Source organism: Arachis duranensis, chromosome 3 (assembly GCF_000817695.3).
Source record: "Arachis duranensis cultivar V14167 chromosome 3, aradu.V14167.gnm2.J7QH, whole genome shotgun sequence".
Classification (NCBI taxonomy): Eukaryota; Viridiplantae; Streptophyta; class Magnoliopsida; order Fabales; family Fabaceae; genus Arachis; species Arachis duranensis.
Window position 1 is genome coordinate 104,524,189 of NC_029774.3, and position 20,648 is coordinate 104,544,836.

Below are 20,648 nucleotides of genomic sequence, written 5' to 3' on the forward strand. Positions count from 1 at the left end.
AGTTTTGGCATCTCACTTTTTCCTTTGAAGTTCAGAGTGATTGGCATCTCTGGGAACTTAGAATTTTGGATAGTGTTATTGACTTTCCTAGTTAAGCATGTTGATTCTTGAACACAGCTACTTATGAGTCTTGGCCATGGCCCTAAGCAATTTGTTTTCCAGTATTACCACCGGATACATAAATGCCACAGACACATAACTGGGTGAACCTTTTCAGATTGTGACTCAGCTTTGCTAGAGTCCCCAGTTAGTGGTGTCCAGAGCTCTTAAGCACACTCTTTTTGCTTAGGATCACGACTTTAACCACTCAGTCTCAAGCTTTTCACTTGGACCTTCATGACACAAGCACATGGTTAGGGACAGCTTGATTTAGCCGCTTAGGCCTGGATTTAACATAAAAACTAATAAAAACATCCCTAAAAGTAGCTCAAACTTACTAAAAACTACCTAAAAACAATGCCAAAAAGCGTATAAATTATCCGCTCATCAGCACCCCACTCGCACAGTTCCAGTGCAAATCTCAGAAAAATATACTAGAGAGCAACATTCAATATGACGCGTGCGCGTCGGCGACGTGCACACGTGAGCTTCCCCTTTTTTTTTAAAAAAAGAAACTAACAAGCTATCAAAGTAATGCCAAACATTATTAAACAAGTAAAATAAAACCACAACTAAACTAAATAAACCTAACTAAAAAAAATTCAATTTATTACTAATATAAATAAAAGAGAAAATTGGAAGAAGTTACCATGGTGGGGTGTCTCCCACCTAGAACTTTTAGTTAAAGTCCTTAAGTTGGACATTTGGTGAGCTCCTTGTCATGGTGCTTATGCTTGAACTCATCTTGAAACTTCCACCAATGCTTGGACTCCCAATAAGCTCCAACATTTCCAACTGAATTCACCAGGCCTTGATGAAGTTCTTTACAAGCTTTGAGCTCCCAAAGTCGATTCTCTTGTATGCCTGGATCTCAAATCTTGTTTCTACACCCATCTTTAAGTTGATCATCATTGTTCCAACTGGGTGGCAAGCAATCTGAATTCTCAATGAAGTACCAAACTCTTCCCTTAGAACCAACCAATTGATCACTAGTCCAACCCTTGCATCTGGCTCTTGAAATATCAACCTTGATGAGTCTTGATTTACAACTCCAACCACTAAATATCCTTCTCTTATGCTTCACTCCACAAAGCCTCCTAAGTTGGCCATCCGTTTCAAGTATACCATACTCAAGTGGGACAATAAAGCTAAGAGAGATAAATTTTACCCACTCAAATGAAGGAGTAGACGGCAACCTAGGTAAAAAAGTCTCCAACGATCTTGACAAAGCGTATTCAACTCCCGTCCAACCTTTTCGAAAGACGTCCACCTTTTGAAAAGATTCTCCACCTTCAAGCTCTTCCTCACCAAATTCATCCAACTCTTTTCCATCACTCAAATCATAAATATGAGGTTCAGAGAAATCCACCTCAATGTTGCTTTCAACGTCATCGGGAGAAGGCTTTTCTAACTAAAGGATTTCACTTGTGGATGCATATTTATTACTGGGATGGCTTGATTCATGATCATCATCACCAAGGGAACTTGCCTCTTGATCTATCCCGTCCAATTCTTCATTGGGAACATGCCTTGGAGGTTGTGCACTAGCCTCCTCAACATCAAATTCAAGTTTCTTGGAGGAATACTTTACAACTCTAGATTCCCATGGAGGTTCAGCATCTCCTAAGTCTTCGACCACTTCTTCCTCTTCAACAATTACGACTTCCTCCAATTGTTCCAATACAATGCCACATTCCTCACTTTCCACCGGAGTTTCTAGTCTATCCTTCATACTATACTCTTCTATTGATTCTCCACATGCGGCCATGGGGTACTTTGAGTGTCGAAGCGCAGGGAAGCTAAATTATCTACTACCTCGGTCAAGGTAGCTATGAACTCTAATGTCGTCTTTTGCATCTCTCTTTGCCCTTGAAGAAGAACACCAAGGGTGTCATCCATTGGAGATTAGAGTGGATATGAGGGTTCATCGGTTGGGAGAAGGGGTTCATAATAGGAGGGTGGTTCATCATGATACGGATGTGACTATTCAACACTCTCCATCTTTTTCACTTGTTGTACAACACACTCCAGTCCCTTGTTCTCAAGTTGAAATTTGTTATCCATGAGAGCTTCGTGTGCTTTTCGGCTTTTCTCTCGCTCCATTTGATGGATGGTTGCTTGAAGTCGATCCATTGCTTCCTTAAAATGATCCCGTGGCTCTTGTTCCACTTGGCTAACATAATTAGGATCATGTTGCTCTTGGATTGATGGATATGAACATTCCCCTATGGAGGGTTGTGGTGGAAAGGAAAATTCATCTTGTAGTTAAAAGTTCGCATACATTGGATGTGGTGTATATTGAGGTGGTGGTTCTTGGGAGTAATTGGTTGGAATTGGGGTGGCCCTATGTATGGTTCATTTGGCTCATAAGGTGGTTGGTATGGTGGATATAGATTTGGATCATATGGAAGTGTTTGATGGTAAGGGGCTTGTGAGTGTGGTGGTTGAGGGCTATATTGAGAATATGGCTCATAGGCATATGGTGGTGGTTGTTGGTAGTCACAAGGAGGTCTACCATAGCCATCAGATTGATATGCATCTTGGAATGGCTCTTGATCATAGTATGTTGGAGGAGGTTGTTGCAAAGATGGTTGTCCATAAGTTTGAGGCTCCTCCCACCTTTGATTGTTCCATCCTTGATACATGTTCTCATTGTAGCTTTCATTCCCTACAACATAATTTGAACCAAACTCATAGCCAAAAGGGTGAGAATTCATAGTAACAAGAGAAAATAAAAAGAAAAACTAATAAGAAATAATGAAAACAAACTTCTAAAACCAGAAACAACTAACAAAGAAACGAAAAGGCAAACATATTCACAATATTCACAATAACCAATAATAAGGCACACATTTGTAATTCTCCGGCAACGGTGCCAAAAATTTGACGGAGAAAAAATGTCAGTAAAGATTTTTCACAAAAAATATCGCATTGCAAGTATAGTTCTAAACCGACAATTAAACCTCAATCAACGTTTAGATTGTTTGTCAGTTAAGCGAACTCGATAAAATTAACCGAAGTATTTAAACCTCGGGTCGTCTCTCAAGAAATTGCAGGGAAGTGTGTTTATTATTGGTTATGAAAAAGTATATTTTTGGTGTTTTGAGTTTAATAAACAAGGAATGTAAACAACAAGAAAATAAACTAACAACTAAGAAAAGTCCTAGCAAGGGTTGAGAATCAGAATTCCTATCCTCATTATCATTGTCAATTGTGATGGTAATTTCAAATTGCTCTCACTTAGTTAACCTCTAACAATTGAAGGAAAGTCAAGTGAGCAAATCAGCTTGAGTTCACAAGTTCTATTCAAAGACTAGAATTAGTGAAGCTCAAGCCAACTAGCAACTTTCAATCACCAACCAACAAGAGACTTTGACAATTCAAGAGTCTCCAAATTACTCAATCCAAGCTAAGAATACAAAAATCTAATTTCAAATCCAACCAAGCATTTTATCAAACACTTGGTAGGCACCAAAATAAAAGCATGGTAAAATTGCAACAATACTAAAATATAACAACTACCAATTGAAAGAAATTAACAATGACAACTGAAGAAAGCAATAACAACATGAACATATAAATTTCATTAACAAAGATCCAAAGTATCAAGAGTACATAAATATAAGGATAACAAAGTGAAGGAAATAATAAGTAGAATTGAAGAACAAATGTGCTAGAACAATAAATTTCAAGGAATTGTAAATTAAAACAGAAATTAAATCTAAATCTAAGAAAAAATTGGAGTAGAAGAAACCCTAAACCTAGAGAGAGGAGAGAGCCTTTTTCTCTAGAATTCTACATCTAAAAACCTAAAATTATGTAAATGAAAAGTGAATGATGGATTCCTCCAGCCTCACTCTGCAGCCTCTAATCAGTATTTTCGGGACTGAAACTGGGTCAAAAGCAGCCCAAAAATCGCCCCCAGTGTTTTCTGAATTTGTAGCACGTGATGCTAAGTAAGGCGTACACGTCGGCCACACATACGCGTCGCTTGAACTCAACACTGGCCACACATAGGCATCAACCATGCGTGCGCGTTGTATGTATATTGCACCAGTCACGCCTACGCGTCACTGCCAGCTTCTTAAAACTTCAATTTCTTATGTTCCTTCCACTTTTGCATTCTCCCTTTCCATCCTCTAAACCATTCCTGTCCTATAAAGCCTGAAAATACTTAACACATATATCACGGCATTGAATGGTAAGAAGAGAGGATTAAAATTAGCAAATTTAAGGTCAAAGAAGCATGTTTTCAATCATAGCACAAAATTAGGAAGGAAAATGTAAAATATGTGAATTATATGCAGAAGTGTGAAAATAATAGATGAAATACACTTAATTTAATACAAAATAAACCATAAAATAGTGGTTTATCAAGTGTACCTGTTGATGGGGAGTGCAGCCTCGAAATTGAGGTCCTCTTGAATTCTCCTCCCAAGGAAACTACGGTAATTTATTTATTGGTAGTGATTCAAATTATGAATGTGTTGGTTGGTTAAATTATCTGTTGTGTTCCATGAATTACGAAGGATAATAATTTTTTTGGGGCTGGAAAATTTAGATGATTTTTCTATCTATATGGTTGCATGTTCTCTACTATTTACATTTATTTAATTATTCCATTCTTTTGCATGGTAGGATGTACTTTCTGCTGTTCTTGATGGATCCTCTGTTCATGTGATCAAGAAAGAGACTGTTGACAATCCTCCTAGGGATGCAAAGGTTAAGAGAAATCTGAAGAAAGCTTTTGATGATGTTGCTAATGAGGAGCTCGGCCCAACTTCCAAGGTTCTCAAGAATCGTGATCTATGAGGTGTTTTAATGGAGTTGCTGGTGGTATTGTGAAATAGACTATTAATCTAAGAAATAGTCTAGTTATAGGCACTGAGTCTAATGTTTCAAATGGATACGAAGATGTTATCTCTCTGTCTCATCCATTTTTTGAGCTGTGTCCAAAGACTAGCATGGTTTGATAGTTCCCCTTTGTTTGTTTCTACTTTGCTAGGGATTGTACACAGTGTCCTGTATAAATGATGTGATATGATCAGGTTATCGATTCTAGGTTATTTTGAATTTGCACCTATGATGTTTATTTATATATATGTGTGTGTACGTTCCTGTGAAAGTATAATATTAAATGAAATCCAGCAGCTTTTCTATTTATTCATGTAGTGTGTACTTTTAATTTTAGTTAACGGTTGTTGTTATTCGAGTATCATAGCAAGGTATTTTTTTTAATAATGTCACAACTAGAAGATAATAATAATAATAATAATAACTATAGTGTCAATATTAAAGGGTAAACATGCAAGATTACTGCAAGTGTGAAACAAAAAATTATGAGTTATATGTTATTCTCTTAGCTAGCTATGTGCTAGGTATTGATGTGTGGAAAACGATCCAACACAAAACTCACCGGCAAGTGTACCGGGTCGCATCAAGTAATAAAACTCACGGGAGTGAGGTCGATCCCACAGGGATTGAAGGATTGAGCAATTTTAGTTCAGTGGTTGATTTAGTCAAGCGAATCAAGTATTGGTTGAGTGATTTTGTATCCAACAGTAAGTAAATAGCAGAAAATGTAAAGGGAGAGGGATGAATTGTAGAAATTAAAGAGAACTGAAAGTAAAAGTGCTGAATCTTAAAGAACAAGAAATTAAATGACTGAAACTTAAAGTGCAAGAAATGTAAATTGCAGTAACTTAAAGTGCACGAAATATAAATTGCTTGAATGGAAAAAGGGATTTGAGGATTGGGAATTCAGAATTTAAGCAAGGAAAATTAACTTGCAGCAATTATCAAAGCAAGAGATGAATTGAAATTGTCTAGATCTCAAATAGAAATGGAAATTTGATTGCAGCAGTGGTTCAACAGAATCACCAAAAGGAAAATTGGATCTCAGGACTCCAGAGACTAGATAGCAAAGTCTATATCTCAATTGCCTTCCCAGATCCAAGTTCACAAAGCAATTAAAGAGAAATTGAAGAATGAAGCAGTAAAAGAAATTGAATTCAACTCAATTATGCAGTAGGAAAATCAAAGAGATCTTAAATGGAGATTGAGACAGAAGTTCCTCAATTCTTCACACTCAAGACTCAATCAAAAAAAGTAAAAAGTGCTCAAGCAAGAACAAGGAAGAAGAGAGATCAATTCTCCTTCCCAATTCTCTAAGATTTCAGTTCAAAGCTCTCAAAGAAAATGAAGTCTAAAGATGTAAAAATTCAAAAATCAAAAGAAAGGTCCTAATTACATCAAACTATCTCCTATTTATACACTTTCTATTCTTGGATTTTGGAATTTGAATGGGCTTTTGATTTGGTGAAGAAATGAATTAAATTGTATTTTTAATCCAATTTTCAACCCATGAAGAATTTGGCTCCAGGAGGCTGCTCTGCTCTTGTGGAAAGCAGAGCAGGAAAATCTAGCATGAGGCTTCGTGCGTGCTTGTGCTGCGTGTGTAGCATCAGGATGCTGCCCTGTCCTTGCGGAGAGCAGGGCAGTGTGCGTGCGTGCTTGCTGCTGGCCGTGACAATTTGTGTGTGCGCCCAAGCTCCTAGCCGTGCGTCAATGTGTTGCCCGTGCCATGCTAAGGAACGCTGCTCTGCTCTTCTTGTGGGCAGCGCAGCAAGGCAACCAAGGGTCCTTGGTTCAAAACTTGGTGGGGGCATACGCTGCCCCTTTTTCCTTGGCTTTCTTGGCACCAAAGTAGCGCCTAGTTCCTTGCTTCCCCAAGGTGCTGTGTTCGATCCTTGAAGGTTGAAAACAAGCCAATTTTGGCTTGTTTTCCTTGTATTTGAGCGCTACTTCCTTCCCTTCTTGTCTTGGGTTCGAAACCCATGGGTAGCACTAGGAGAGCAATTTCCTTTGAATTTTTCTTGCATGGAGTCCGATATTGCTCTTGAGGAGGGCAGGGCAGAATTTCTTTGGAAGCTTGGTTCACTATGCTGCCCTCTTGGAGAGCAGTGTGCTCTTGTGGAGAGCAGTGTTGCTTCCTCCTTCAATGTTGCGCCACACTTCTCCTTCTTTCACCACACCATTTTCTTTCCTTGGCCACACTTCTTAAGCCACGTTTTTCTTCTTTTCTTCTTTTCTTCACCTGCAAGAAATCAAAGCAACCAATCAAAGTATCTCCAAACTCACAAGGTTTATAAATCATTAAAAATCAATTAATTTTAGCTCAAACCTTATGATTTAGCATCAATTGAATGGTGGTTGTTTGATTTAAAGAAGTCATGCATTTTCATTCCAAATTACTTACTTAGGATGCAAGAAAGTGCATAAAGACTAGTGAAACAAGTGAAATTAGCTTGAAAAATGGGTATATGATGACTTGTCATCAGGTATATTGTGTTATTAGGTATAGCTTAGATACTATAGTTGGTGAGTCAGGCTTTTCTACATATTTTTGTTAGACTAACCTCATGCATATTAGACATTTAGGTTTTAGATTTTTTTTCTCATTCCTATTGTAGCTTTAATTCATAGATATCTATATAGGTGTGTGTGTCTATATATATGTGTGTAGTTTTGTTTGTTGAAGTGATTAGTTGGTATCCTTTCATAAAAAAATGACTCTAGTATCATATTGAAGATTCTTTGTTGCATAGTGGTGTATTTATCTTCTATTATTTTTTGTGAGAGAAATCAAGTTTAGATGTCTCACTTATGTGCTTCTGCAAGGTTATATAGAAAAGAATGTTTAAAAAGAAAACGAAGCCAAATATCTGAATATCCACATGGTCTAGGTAAATTTTTTTCCATGTATTACTCAACTAAATGTTACATATGGTATATATTGTGTGGTGCTCATTGTTGTTTGTGATATTTTGTAAGAAATGTTGTTGCCTCATTACCTAGCACTACATCCATAAATACTATGTTCCCTCAATTTTTGTTTTTTCCATGCTTCTAATTCTCTGACCCTATTTTTAATCTATTTTTTCTTGCTTTTCTTGGGATTTACTTCTACTGTTTATTTAATCATTATAATACAATTTTTTTCCGATAAGAGACAAAATATTGGGTTTCTTTTATAGTGTTGATAACGAGAATTGAATCCTCAAATAGTTGAATGGCGATGCATGCAGGTACTAGTGATTCCAACAGGTAAATTACTGGGCATTACTATAAAGTTTCTCAAATTCTATAACATTACTTATATTTTATAACAGCTGATAATGTTACCTATAATTTTTTCTCTTCTAATTTCGATTTTATTTTTGTGGTAAGTAAAGATATCTTTTATTATGGTGCTTGACATGTCTATGTATCCTATACTAGATATCCTCCATCTCCTTGCTATAGGAAGACAATGACAAGTTCATATCTAAGGACAACTAGATTGGTGAGTTTTAACTAATAAACTCATTTCTTTCTTTAATGCACTTATGAAATATTGATTTTGTATTTATTGTTGTTTATATAGCAAAACTCTCCCGAATTCATAACCGTGATTCATTTATTGCAGTACCTGTCCACTGCTTTTGCTAAATATCTGAAACCATCGAGACATGGTTCTGTCTGGAAGATAATCGGTCCACCTTTCAGCGTAGGGAGAAATATCTTTTTCTTCCACCTGCTGAGGAGTAGTGAAAGAAATTTAGAGTAAAAATTTGGGGTTGAGTGGAAGGAGTATTGTAAATTGTACAAGTTAAAGAGGAAGGACAAGCTTATCCTGAGACGAGCCTCTATACTGGACCAGCATATACAGTTGGAGATCGAGAAATTTTAAATCCTACATCAAAATAGCTCTTTATCTATTATCCTGCAGAAGCACATACTTTAGTTTATGTCTTGGATTGTACTGGACATGTTTCATTTTTTGTTTTCTAAATATCTGACAATCTATGTTTTAAATTTGCTAAATAATAGGTTTTCTTTGTCACTCTGAATCCTTTTAAAACTGTTCTAACTTGCATACAATTTTGATTTGGTGGAATTATTATTATCCCTTATATTAAATAGCACGGATAACACAATTGGAATATATAGTAGCACTGACTTGGAAGATGTAGCTTCTGTATATCATGACAACAACCAGACTGGCAGATGGCTTTCTTCTTTCAGGTATTGTCTCTGAGGAAACATCAAAAGCTAAGGTATCTTACTGCGAAATAAATTATCAAATTAAAGCATTGGGACTTATTGTTCTAATTGTGAGTTATAACGACTGTGATACTTAATATTTTTTCTGTTGAAATAATGGAAGAAAAACAATGAATTCTTTTAATGTGTGTTATTTTCTTTCTTTTTCCCCCTCCTCTCCCTACTTTCTTTTCCATGTTAGATAGCTTATTCTTGTGATATTGATTACAATGCAGTTTCATTATCTGGTTCTTGTTCTTTAGTCATGCAGCTCAATTTGAAAACGAGGATTCGAATATTTATCCTCCGAAGTGGTGGGATGGAATGCTTCCTTGTTCTCTCCTTCCTCTGATAATACCAACCAAGACCCTGTTCTACTTCCACAACCTTCAAAGCCTATTCCTGCTCCTGCTGCAAAGTACTTTCCTACCCTCTTCTCTATTTTACTAATTTGGCATGCTTGGAAAAGTTTACAAATTAGTTAGTTAGTTGAAAACTTGAAACTTGAGACTTGAAAGTTGAAAGCTCTTATATTCATTTTTCCTGCTGTGGTCAACAATTTATTAACTAACTATGTTGTTTTGAACTTACAATTACAACACATATCAAAATGATAATGATAATGCTATAATATAATTGATTGATTATTATTGTTATGTGTGTGAATCAGGTCACAAGTTGTTGGATGCCCCGAAATCAGCATGGATGGTCCCCATACTTGAGGAAAATGGATCTCAATAATTATGCTTCCTATCTGGACTTGTCTTCAGTGCTCAAAAAGATGTTTAGTTGTTTTACTCTCGGTGAGTTCTTCTCTACAAACTATCACTCCTTTTCTTATGTTTATCATTACAGAATTAATATCACAAGTATTTCGGTAAAAGAGAGCTATGAAACTTATCTCAGGAAAAAATTCTTTGTTCATTTTTTACATTAGCATCACAGTCTAAATTGTAATTTTTTTAAAACACAACTATCATAACATTTAATTCTGTAATTTGCTCCTTCTTTCTAATCAAATGTTAATAAAAACTCATTTTTCAGTCACTGATTTTATATTTTGGTTTTTCTTTCTACTCAAATGTTAATAAAAACTCATATTGCAAGTGACATAATTTTACATTTTTTTCAACTATTTTGCAGCCAAACTTCATGTTTTTTCCCTTAAACTCTAACATAGTTCTTGTTCTTTATTATTTGGTAGCTTCGTCACTATAAGTTCTTTTTCCAATATTCTTTCACATAATTCTTTTATATCATCTGAAAAATATAACATGTGTTTTACATATCAAAATTATTCATATATCACATGCTATAAGTATTGTGCATGGAGCAGAAATAAACATAAAGCTAAATATGTATTTTATTACGAAATCGAAAATATAAGTATTTTAGATCTCTTTTTTTAAAACTAAAGATTAGTTTGAGCTTTTACTGTTTACTTTAATCAAAGGAAACACAGTTGCATTCTTGGCCACATTTACTTTACTCTCTGTTATGTGCTTTTTGTCTATACTATCAATAGATTTAAAAAGTCATTGTGGTTACTAGATTCAACATGAAAGAATATATATTGCATGAATGAAAAAAATTAAAAAGATATACAAACTAGAGTGCGTACATTATTTCCTCCTTAATTATTTGTACCTAATTAGAATATGTGTTAACTTCATGTAGGCAATGGTTGTTATGCTTTGGCAAGTTTGCCAAGGATCGAAAACTCTATCACGTTTTTATCAAGTGTTGGGTCTGGGTGAATGGAATGGTTGTGTTAGGTGAATGGAATGAAAGGTTATTGATATAAATATAAACATGTATTATCTTTGTTTATACAAAACTGTGTGCTAGACTCAAAACTACTTATTTTGATGGTTTGTACCTCTCACTATAATGGGATGGGTCCTCTTCACATTATTCAAAAAATGATGCATTTCAGTTTTATCTTTCTTCTTTTTTATTTTTTATTTTTTTGATCTTCGTTGGATGTAATTTTGTGAAAAAAATACAATCTTAATGGATGTTACCAATAACGAGCCTTTTTTCGGGTTGGTGATTCATTGTAGACATCTAAAAAATTATGTACATAAAATTTGGAGTATAGTAGTTACATAAACCGTAAATGAATACGCAATGGTAACGTGTAACACCCTACCATACAGAGTCCTATACTTAAGCCATAATTCAGAGATGGCAAGGTATTATGACCTCTAAAAATAAAATTTAGTATGTATAGTAGTGTGAAAAATGATTATAACTAGGAGCCTTTGAAGAAAAAGGGTACAACAAAATCGTAACTCGAAAGCGCAACACTCCGATCGAAAATGTAACGAATAAAGGAATAAGCTAAAGCGAGATTGGATATATATATATAAAAGAGTGCCAAAAATAGGAATATCAAAACTAAACATCCGGTTGCGAAGATAACCGGTCCGAGCATAGCAATATATACATGTAATTAAAATAAGAAACCTAAGGAAACCCAAAGGGACATAAATACAGAAAACCTATTCTCCAAAATCTCCTATAAGAGGAGTCATCACAGTTTGTATTATTTAGTGGAGATAAAAGTATCTAAGAAAAACATATAAACCAAAATAGAGTCCCGAGAACAAAGGATCTTTGCTAATCCAGAAGTCTCCAGCATGCTTCAGTGAGAAGCCTCACGTCCTACATCTAAAAACTACAAAATCCGCATGGGTGAGAACCGGAGGTTCTCAGTATGATAACGGTGCCCACATATCTAACATGTAATGTCCTGGGAAAGCCAAAGGCAATTCTAGAACTTTCAACAGATAATTCGAAGCTTATAAACAGGCTAAACCATAAATGGCAATTGACTAAGGATTCTTCAGTCTAACTAATACTTCCTTTTTCGATTCCTTCAAACCTCCCAACCACCAGCAGGAGTATAATATGTTAAACACAGTTATATCAAACAAGAGATATACAAATAGGAACAGATAAGGCATTTAGACAATTAGCAAGTAATATGCAGTGAATTAGGAAATCTCAAACAATTCACATAATATGCATATAATGTATGCCTGTCCTAATGGCTGATGATATCATCTGTTAGTTATATAGCCAACTCGACAAGTCCTGGTAGATAACCATTGGACTGTCCCTCTGTCGTGCATCCCCAATTCGAGTTATTCTCGATCATCATTATGATCATACTCATAATCCATATCCAACACCCTCACTGGTGTATATTCACGGAGGTAAGCTCAGCCAAAACTTTAGAGAAAACTTGGAACTTAACCCCATAAAGGTAATGCCTCCACACCTTTAACACAAATACAACCGCAGCAAGCTCCAAATCGTGAGTAGGGTAGTTAACTTCATGAGGTCTCAACTGACGTGAGGCATACGCCACCACATTATGATGCTGCATCGGCATGCACCCTAGACCCTTCAGTGAGGCATCACACTATACCTCAAATGATTCATTTGGCTCAGGTAACACCAACACAGGCGCAGTGGTCAACTTTTGTTTCAACGCCTGAAAACTTTCCTTGCCCTCAAGAGTCCAAACAAATGGTACATCCTTGCGGGTTAACTTTGTCAATGGCAAGGCTATTTGCGAAAAGCCTTTGATGAATCTTCGGTAATAGCCAGCTAAGCCCAGAAAACTCCTTATCTCAGTTACAGAGGTTGGCCGTCCCCAATTCATCACCGCCTCCACCTTAGAAGGGTCTACAGCTATCCCCTATTTACTCACCACATGGCCCAGAAACTTCACCTCCTTCTTCCAGAATTCACATTTAGACAGTTTCGCATAGAGTTTCTTTTCCTTCAGTATCTACAACACGGTCCTCAAGTGTTCTGCATGCTCTGCTTCAGTCTTGGAATAGATCAGTATGTCATCAATAAAGACAACAATAAATTTATCCAGAAACTAACGGAACACTCTGTTCATATAATCCATAAACACTGCAAGAGTGTTTGTTAACCTAAAAGACATTACAATGTACTCATAATGACCATAACAAGTCCTGAAAGCGGTCTTAGGGATTTACTCACCCCTCACCTTTATCTGGTGATAACTGGATCGCAAATCGATCTTGGAGAAAAACCTAGCTCGTTGTAACTGATCCATGAGATTATCAATTCTCGGCAATGGGTACTTATTCTTTATTATAACCTTATTCAGCTGCCTGTAATTCACACAGAGCCACATACTCCCGTCCTTCTTCTTTACCAGTAATACTGGCGCACCCCACGGAGAAACACTTGGTCGGATAAAGTTTTTACCCAAAAAATCCTCTAACTGAGTTTTTAACTCCGCCATTTCCAGTGGTGACATCCTATAAGGAGCACTCGAGATTGGTCCAGTCCTAGGCACAAACTCAATAGCGAACTCAACCTCTCAATTAGGTGGAAACTCATCAATATCTTCGGGAAACACCTCCGGAAACTCACACACAACCAGAATATGTTCCAATCTTTGATCATCACCTAAAACACCCGCGGTTAACAACAAGATACCCTGACATTCGATTTCCAAACAATTCACCATCATCGAATTCAAGTAATAACTATTCAATACAACCAGTCCTTCTGTATTTTCTGGCATAAAGTACGCCGATTTCGTAGAACAATCAAGCAGGACATGGTTATCCGATAACCAGTCCAATCCCAAGATAAGATCAAGACTGATCATCGGTAAGCAGATAAAATTATGGACAAAGTCACGTTGCTTGACCCAAAATGCAACTTACGGGCATCCTAGCCTAGTTATCATGGCTTTATGAGTGGCATTATACACTTTTAGGTCATTACCTAAAACTACAATCTTCAATCCTAGCTCACTAGCTTTTTCGAATGCAATGAATGAATGCGTTGCTCCCAAATCAAATAAAGCATTTAAAGTTTGACCAGCCATTTCACAGTTACCTTGGATAAGAGTCTCAGATCCTTCGGCACCTGGTACATGAAATCATGATACACAACTTCGTGTAGCTGACCAGCAAGTGCACTGGGTTGTCCAAGTAATACCTTACGTGAGTAAGGGTCGATCCCACAGAGATTGTCGGCTTGAAGCAAGCTATGGTCACCATGAAAATCTCAGTCAGGCAGATTCAAATGGTTTTGGGGTTTTGATAATTAAAAGAACGAAATAGAACATAAAATAGGATAGAAATACTTAGGCAATTTATTGGTGGAAATTTCATATAAGCGTATGAAGATGCTTTGTTCCCTTTGAGCCTGTGCTTTCCTATTGCCTTCATCCAATCATTCATACTCCTTTCCATGGCAAGCTATATGTAGGTGGATCACCGTCGTCAATGGCTACCATCCATCCTCTCAGTGAAAATGGTCCTGTATGGTTTCCCGCACGGCTAATCATCTGTCGGTTCTCGATCATGTCGGAATAAGATCCATTGATCCTTTTGCACATTGTCACTGTGCCCAACACTCACGAGTTTAAAGCTTGTCACAGTCATCCCATCCCAGATCCTATCAGAATACCACAGACAAGGTTTAGACTTTTCGGATCTCAAGAATGCCGCCCATTTAATTCTAGCTTATGCCACGAAGACTCTGATTGCACGGAATGGAAGCTTTATTGTTAGGAGAGGCAACCATGTGTCGTGAACTAGGAGGCCAAGAGATACACACTCAAGCTCTAGCATATAGAATGGAGGTGGTTGTCAGGCACGCATTCATAAGGGAGGATGATGATGAGTGTCATGGATCATCACATCCATCAGGTTGAAGTACGAGTGAATATCTTAGAACAAGAATAAACTTGAATTGAATAGAAGAACAATAGTACTTTGCATTAATTCATGAGGAACAGCAGAGCTCCACACCTTAATCTATGGTGTATAGAAACTCCACCATTGAAAATACATAAGTAATAATGGTGTTCATTAGTTTCGGCCCTAGAGGGGGAACCAGAATAACCAAGACGACTAATACAATAGAGAAAAGTTCTATTTATAATCAACTAGTAACCTAGGGTTTACAGAAATAAGTAAATGATGCAGAAATGCACTTCCGGGGCCCACTTGGTGTGTGCTTGGGCTGAGCATTGAAGCTTTTATGTGCATGGGCTTCTCTTGGAGTTAAACGCCAGCTCCGGTGCCAGTTTGGGCGTTTAACTCCAGCTTTTATGCCAGTTTGGGCATTTTTACGCCAGAATTTTTATGCTGACTTGGAACGCTAGTTTGGGCCATCAAATATCATTCAAAGTATGAACTATTATCCATTGCTGGAAAGCCCAACATGTCTACTTTCTAACTCAATTGAGAGCACACCAATTCGGCTTCTGTAGCTCCAGAAAATCTATTTCGAGTGCAGGGAGGTCAGAATCCAACAGCATCTATAGTCCTTTTTCAGCCTCTTAATAAGATTTTTGCTCAGGTCCCTCAATTTCAGCCAGAAAATACTTAAAATCACAGAAAAACACACAAACTCATAGTAAAGTCCAGAAATGTGATTTTTGCATAAAAACTAATAATTATATACTAAAAACTAACTAAATCATACTAAAAACTACCTTAAAATAATGCCAAAAAGCGTATAAATTATCCGCTCATCACAACACCAAACTTAAATTGTTGCTTGTCCCCAAGCAAATGAAAACAAAATAGAATAAAAAGAAGAGAATATATAATGAATCTCACAATATCAATGAAACTTAGTCCCAATTGGTTGAGCGGGGCTAGTAGCTTTTTGCTTCTGAACTGTTTTGGCATCTCACTTTATCCTTTGAAATTCAGAATAATTGGCATCTATAGGAACTCAGAATTTTAGATAGTGTTATTGATTCTCCTAGTTCAGTACGTTGATTCTTAAACACAGCTACTTTATGAGTCTTGGCCGTGACCCTAAGCACTTTGTTTTTCCGTATTACCACCGGATACATAAATGCCACAGACACATAACTGGGTGAACCTTTTCAGATTGTGACTCAGCTTTGCTAAAGTCCCCAGTTAGAGGTGTCCAGAGTTCTTAAGCACACTCTTTTGCTTTGGATAACGACTTTAACCACTCAGTCTCAAGCTTTTCACTTGGACCTTCATGACACAAGCACATGGTTAGGAATAGCTTGTTTTAGCCGCTTAGGCCAGGATTTTATTCCTTTGGGCCCTCCTATCCACTGATGCTCAAAGCCTTGGATCCTTTTTACCCCTGCCTTTTGGTTTAAAGGGCTACTGGCTTTTTCTACTTGCTTTTTCTTTTTCTTTCCTTTTTTCTTTTTTGTCTATTTTTTTTGCTACTTTTTTTTTCTTTTTCACTGCTTTTTCTTGCTTCAAGAATAAATTTCATGATTTTTCAGATTATCAATAACATTTTTCTTTGTTCATCATTCTTTCAAGAGCCAATAATTTTAACATTAATAAACTTCACTATAAAAAATATTTACTGTTCAAGCATTCATTCAGAAAGCAAAAAGTATTGCCATCACATCAAAATAATTAAACTAATTTCAAGATAAAAATTGAAATCCAAGTACTTCTTGTTCTTTTGTAATTAGGCACATTTTTCATTTAAGAGAGGTGAATGATTCATGGAATTATTCATAGCTTTAAGGAATAGACACTAGACACTAATGATCATGTAATGAAGACACAAACTTAGATAACCCATAAAGCATAAAATCAAAAAATAGAAAAATAAGAACAAAGAAATCAAGGAACGGGTTCACCTTAGTGATGGCGGCTAGTTCTTCCTCTTGAAGATCCAATGGAACACCTGAGCTCCTCTATGTCTCTTCCTTGCCTTTGTTGCTCTTCCATCATGGCTATTTGATCCTCTATAATTTCATGGAGAATAATGGAGTGCTCTTGTTGCTCCATCCTTAGTTGCTCCATGTTGGAACTCAAATCTTCCAAAGAGGTGTTGAATTGCTCCCAATAGTTGTGTGGAGGAAAATGCATCCCTTGAGGCATCTCAGGAATTTCTTGATGAGGAACTTCCTCATGCTCTTGTTGAGTTCCATGAGTGGGCTCTCTTATTTGCTCCATCCTCTTTTTAGTGATGGGCTTATCCTCTTCAATGAGGATGTCGTCCTCTATGACAATTCCAGTTAAACTGCATAGGTGACAAATGAGATGAGGAAAGGCTAACTTTGCCAAAATGGAACCTCAGGGATCACCTTCTTCTTGGCCAGAACTTCATATAAGTGGTCTTGATGGACCTTTGAGATGAATATCTCCATCTCCCATAACTCGGAGGTGGAAGCTTTTGCCTTCCCTTTCCTCTTTCTAGAGGTTTCTCCGGCCTTAGGTGCCATAAATGGTTATGGAAACACAAAAAGCAATGCTTTTTCCACACCAAACTTAAAAGGTTTGCTCGTCCTCGAGCAAAGGAAGAAAGAAGGACGAAGAAGAAGAAGAAATTAAGGAGATGGAGAGGTGTGAGTGGTTCGGCCAGGGGGGAAAAGAAGTGTTTATGATGTGTGAGGGTTGGGTTTGGGAGAGAAAGTTGTTTGAATTTTGAATGGTGGGGTGTTTGGGGAAGAGTGGATGGAGGTGATTGGTGAAGGGTATTGGGGAAGAGAAATAGAGGTGATTGATGAGGTGTATTTGGGGAAGGGTCTTATTGGAATATGTGAAGAAGAGAGAGTGAGTTGAGGTAGGTGGGGATCCTATGGGGTCTACAGATCCTGAGGTGTCAAGGATTTCTCATCCCTACACCATTCTGGCATGTAAACGTCCTCCTAGTGCCAATCCTAGCGTTAAACGCCAGGTTGCTGCCTATTTCTAGCGTTTAACGCAAGCTTTTCTTCCCTTTCTGGCGTTGAACGCCAACTTTGCTTCCCTTTCTGGCGTTTAACGCCAGCTTGGTGCCCTTTTTTGGCGTTAAACGCCAGTCTGGTGCCTTTTTGGCGTTAAACGCCCAGAATGGTGCCAGACTGGGCATTTAACGCCCATTCTGCTACCCTTACTGGCGTTTAAATGCCAGTAAGCTCCTCCTCTAGGGTGTGCTATTTTTAATGATGTTTTTGAATTTGCTTTGATTCTTGTAATTGTTTTTGTGACTCCACATGATCATCAACCTAAAGAAAACATAAAATAAAAATGGAAAATGGAAATTTAACATAAATAAAAAATTGGGTTGCCTCCCAATGAGCACTTCTTTAATGTCAATAGCTTGACAGTGAGCTTTCATGGAGCCTCACAGATTTTCAGAGCATGGTTGGGGCCTCCCAACACCAAACTTAGAACTTGAATGTGGGGGTTTTGGTTGACTCTGTATTGAGAGAAGCTTTTCATGCTTCTTCTCCATGTGTACAGAAGGAGATCCTTGAGCCTTAAACACAAGGTAGTCCTCATTCACTTGAAGGACCAATTATCCTCTGTCAACATCAATCACAGCTTTTGCTGTGACTAGGAAGGGTCTACCAAGGATGATGGATTCATCCTTATTCTTCCCAGTGTCCAAAATTATGAAGTCAGCAGGGATGTAAAGGCCTTCAACCTTCACTGAGACATCCTTTACAAGTCCATAAGCCTGTTTCCTTGAATTGTCTGCCATCTCAAGTGAGATTCTTGCACCTTGTACCTCAAAGATCCCTAGTTTCTCCATTACAAAGAGTGTCATGAGGTTTACACTTGACCCCAGGTCACACAGAGCCTTATCAAAGGTCGTGGTGCCAATGGTGCAAGGTATTAAGAACCTTCCAGGGTACGGTTTCTTTTGAGGTATCTTTAGCTAAGACAATGTACTTAGTTCTTTAATGAGCAATCGAGGTTCATCCTCCCAAGTCTCATTACCAAAGAATATGGCATTCAGCTTTATGATTGCTCCTAAATACTGAGCAACTTGCTCTTCAGTAATATCTTCATCCTCTTCAGAGGAAGAATACTCATCAGAGCTCATAAATGGCAGAAGTAGGCTCAAAGGAATCTCAATGGTCTCTGTATGAGCCTCAGATTCTCTTGGTTCCTCAGACGGGAACTCCCTAGTGGTCAGTGAGCGTCCCACGAGGTCTTCTTCACTGGGAATCACTGCCTTTCCTTTTTCCACAGATTCGGCCATGTTGGACATGGTAATGGCCTTGCACTCTCTCTTAGGATTTTCTTCTATATTGCTTGGGAGAGTGTGGTGCATGAAATTGCAATCACACTTTTGCAATTTTGCACAACTAACCAGCAAGTGCACTGGGTCGTCCAAGTAATACCTTACGTGAGTAAGGGTCGATCCCACGGAGATTGTTGGCTTGAAGCAAGCTATGGTTATCTTGTAACTCTTAGTTAGGATATCAATAATTCTCAGGTTTAATTGTGAAAATTAAAATAACATTAAATAAATACTTGTTTTGCAGTAATAGAGAACAGGTTGAGGTCTTGGAGATGCTCTATCTTCTGAATCTCTGCTTTCTTACTGTCTTCTTCTTCATGCACGCAAGGCTCCTTCCATGGCAAGCTGTATGTAGGGTTTCACTGTTGTCAATGGCTACCTCCCATCCTCTCAGTGAAAATATTCAACGCGCTCTGTCACAGCACACAATCCTTGAATCCTACTCAGAATACCACAGACAAGGTTTAGACCTTCCGGATTCTCTTGAATGCCGCCATCAATTCTAGCTTATACCACGAAGATTCTGATTAAGGAATCCAAGAGATATTCACTCAATCTAAAGTAGAACGGAGGTGGTTGTGAGGCACATGTTCATAGGTGAGAATGATGATGAGTGTCACAGATCATCACATTCATCAAGTTGAGGAACAAGTGATATCTTAGAATAGAAGCAAGCGTGATTGAATGAAAAACAGTAGTAATTGCATTAATTCATCAAGACACAGCAGAGCTCCTCACCCCCAACCATGGGGTTTAGAGACTCATGCCATAGAAGATACAATAAGAAACGTGTAATATGTCATGAGGTAAAGATACAATGTCAAAAAGTCCTATTTATGGTGAACTAGTGACCTAGGGTTTACAAGAATGAGTAAATGACGTAAAAATCCAATTCCGGGGTCCACTTGGTGTGTGCTTGGGCTGAGAATTGAAGCTTTCATGTGTAGAGATTTTTTCTGGAGTTAAACGCCAGCTTTTGTGCCAGTTTGGGCGTTTAACTCCAACTTGTGCCAGTTCCAGCGTTAAACGCCGGGAATTCTGAAGCTGATTTGGAACGCCAGTTTGGGCCATCAATTCTCGGGCAAAGTATGGACTATTATACATTGCTGGAAATTCCAGGATGTCTACTTTCCAACGCAATTGAGAGCGCGCCAATTGGGCTTCTGTAGCTCCAGAAAATCCACTTCGAGTGCAGGGAGGTCAGAATCCAACAGCATCTGCAGTCCTTTTTCAGCCTTTGAATCAAATTTTTGCTCAGGTCCCTCAATTTCAGCCAGAAATTACCTGAAATCACAGAAAAACACACAAACTCATAGTAAATCCCAGAAAAGTGAATTTTAAATAAAAACTAATAAAAACATACTAAAAACTAACCAAAATATACTAAAAATATACTAAAAACAGTGCCAAAAAGCGTATAAATTATCCGC